The sequence below is a fragment of the Lagopus leucura genome, unplaced genomic scaffold (genome assembly GCF_019238085.1).
Source record: "Lagopus leucura isolate 7727_CA_CO unplaced genomic scaffold, USGS_WTPT01 Super-Scaffold_100002, whole genome shotgun sequence".
Lineage (NCBI taxonomy): Eukaryota > Metazoa > Chordata > Aves > Galliformes > Phasianidae > Lagopus > Lagopus leucura.
This window is the reverse complement of record NW_024962263.1, coordinates 24475164-24478305: the sequence shown is the minus strand read 5'-3', so window position 1 is coordinate 24478305 and position 3142 is coordinate 24475164. Positions and strand designations below refer to the sequence as shown.

The 3142-nt window shown below is 40.3% G+C and overlaps 1 protein-coding gene across 4 annotated transcripts in view; it reads right to left on the bottom strand.

The window, feature by feature from the left end:
* IKZF1 (IKAROS family zinc finger 1) overlaps positions 1-3142 on the bottom strand; it is a 72678-nt gene that overhangs the window by 68221 nt on the left and 1315 nt on the right. The gene's annotated exons all lie outside the window — the stretch shown is intronic.

Sequence of the window (3142 nt, the reverse complement as noted above, 5' to 3'; positions counted from 1 at the left end):
CCCCCCCCCCCCCCCCCCCCCCCCCCCCCCCCCCCCCCCCCCCCCAATGCCCCCGGGGGGGGGGGAGGGGGGAGGGGAGGATTCTGAGAAGAAACATCATTCCCAAACCTTTCTTTTGTGGAAATTTTAACTTCCTAGGAAAGCGTAATTTATCACTTTGAAAGGGGGAATTCCATGGGAGTCCTCTACGATATCAGCCACGTAAACTTCTTTACACACATAAAGATGACAACTTTTTCTAAAGACCCCATTATTGCTACACTGCATTTTACTACTTTCTTATGTTTTCTTTCTTCTAATTCTATTACTTTTAATAATAGTAGAACATAATGACTGGTCAAAATGTAATCAAGTACATATGTGAGTCTTGACTGTAAAACAATAAAATTCACTGTGGACCCAGATCTTTTTACACATAAAACATATTAAAAAATCCCACAAGTCCTCAGTGGAAGTTTTTCCTGACAAAGAGCCACACAATTAGGCTATGATCCATGACTTTTGATATCCTTTGGACTTTAAAAATGTTGCCAAAAATGATCTGCCAGAATAGTATTCAATTCATTATGCCCTTCCTTGTTTTCCGTCGCCTGAATGCAAACTGGACCCATTTCCTTATTTTCTGTAAGACTGCACTGATAGTGTAAGAAGTACCTAAGCTCAAATAAAACAAGACTGGAACTTTTTTGGCTTGATTTTGGAGTTATCCGATTTTAATGATGAGAAACAAGCTTTGCATTGTAAAACTCTGTGGATTGATTCTCCACTTACATTTCTGCATAGCTATTCAGTCATTGGAAGGGGCAAGCAAACCAGGTTTTTGGTATTAACCTCCACAAGGGAGAGGAAAAGTGCTACAGTAACACCTACATGGGGACTATTGCATTTTTATTGTACTCTGTGTGTAGCACAAATGACAAACATGTCATTGATGCTTGTATAATGAAAAATGCAGCTATTTCTAGAGCCAAGGTGGGAAGTTGCAGGTGTATGGCAGCACTGTGTCCCTGGTGTTACTCTGTGTGTGTGTGACCTGCAAAACTACATTGATGCACTTTGCTCACTGGGAGTTGGGTAGCCAGTCTGGGAACACTCAGCTGGCTCAGAGAGTGCACGCAGGACCCATGTCAAAGCATCTCCAAGTCACCGTGAAGCACGAAGGGCAAAGAGGGATGCAAGCCCCATACTGTCTTCCTGTCACTATGTTTGGGAAAGAGATCAAAGTCTCCTTACCGAGGCCCCCCACTCTTTCCCACCTGAATTAGGGCAGTAAGTGGAATTCCATGTTATGCCACTGCCTTCCTGTTGCTTTCCTGGAAGTCATTCCCTGGAGCTGGGTGACTCCAGCAGACAGTGCAGCAGGGTGGACACCCTGGCTCCAGAGGATGACCAGCACTGTGCTTCTGCTGGCTTCCATATGGTTCTCATTCCCACTCAGTGGATCAGCTTGCTTTCTCCTTGGCTTTTTATCCTCAATTTACCTCATGTTAAGGGACATCTTTCATAATTCTTCATATATTTTCAGATGTGCCATATATTGAGTTCCAGGTTTAGATTAACTTATCCCTTTCCAGCCTGTCCCCCACTCCCAAAAATAAAGAACATTCAAATCAGTCAACAAGTGTAATATTTGTGAGAAAATCGTTAAAGCTGGAAATGAGTCTGGGATAACAGAAATGTGAACTAAGGAAAGTGCAGAGCTTTGCAGTATTTCAGACACTTCCCCACGCAGTTCTGCTAAGGACAGCTATCAGATTAAGAGTGGTAGCACATGGTTTGTGCTTGGTTTCTCATGTCCACATGCAGCAGTTTCAAAGGCTTTCATACAGCAGTAAGGCACACAGCCATGTAACTCCTGCCTGGGAGTGCTCTGTTCGGGATGGAGGGATCCTTTTTTGGGAGTGGGAGGGCTGGGAAGGAATGAGCAGGTGGAGATACACTGCACTCTAAACAGCATATCCTGTATTTTTCATTCAGTCATAAAACAAATGTAAGTTAAAAATCAAAGGAAAGCATACTGATATTAGAAAGAAGTTCCTGCATGGGAGAGATGATACCTCATGAAAAAAGCACATGCTATGAACTACTGTATGTTACTGCTACGTTAACCTTGAAAGAGGAATATTGGGTTTTTGCATGGTAATATAATCAAATCTATTTTCACTTTTTTTTAATTTTGTCTTAAATTTTCCCTCACTAGAGGCAAAAAATAAATTTCCCTCACTAGAGAAAAAGAATAAACAAAGTTAGTTAAAGGTAAAAATTTGCTTTGTAAAATCCAGAAGCAATGACATTTTCATGTAAAAAAGCCACTTCATCCCTAATTTCTCCATTTCACTAAGATTCCAAACCCTTAAACTATGCAATTCACCAGCCAGGCGAGAGCAGTACAGTAAGGCAGCCACAACATCCCCCAGCAGAGTTAATGCAGATGAAGTCTTTTGAAGTATTTGGAGGGATTTTAACATGTTTGGTTGTTTTTTGTTGTTGTTGTTTGTTTGTTTGTTTTTTTTTTTTGGTCTTTTTTTTTTTTTTTTCATGTTTTTCTTTATTTTTCATTTATAATGCTTTATAGACAGCCACACTATTTGGTACTGCAGTGTGCATGTGAGCAGTCAACTGAAGCTAGTAGAGCGCGTCTTTTAAAGGATTTGGCCCTTACAATGCACTAAAGCCTTTAATTTTAGAATTAGATTATTAAAGTCTAGCAAATGGTTGTAAAGGTGAATGCGTGAATTATAATCAAAATTAGATATCTTTTTGTTTCTTTTGGACTGCTGGACAGTAAATGCATATGGATTTGTGGCATCCAGTTATTGCAAAGAGAAACATGTTCAGGAGGGTCTAATTCTAACTTCTCAGCCCTGGCTCAAAGCCTTTGAAAATGCCACTTGCAGTGCTACGTGGTAGCAGACTCAATGCAGGACAGAGAAGAAAAAAAAGAAAAAGAAAAAAGAGGAGAAAAGAGGAGAGAAGAGAAGAGGAGAGAAGAGAAGAGAAGAGAAGAGAAGAGAAGAGAAGAGAAGAGAAGAGAAGAGAAGAGAAGAGAAGAGAAGAGAAGAGAAGAGAAGAGAAGAGGAGAAGAGAGAAAAGAAAAAAGAAAAGAAAAGAAAAGAAAAGAAAAGAAAAGAAAAGAAAAGAA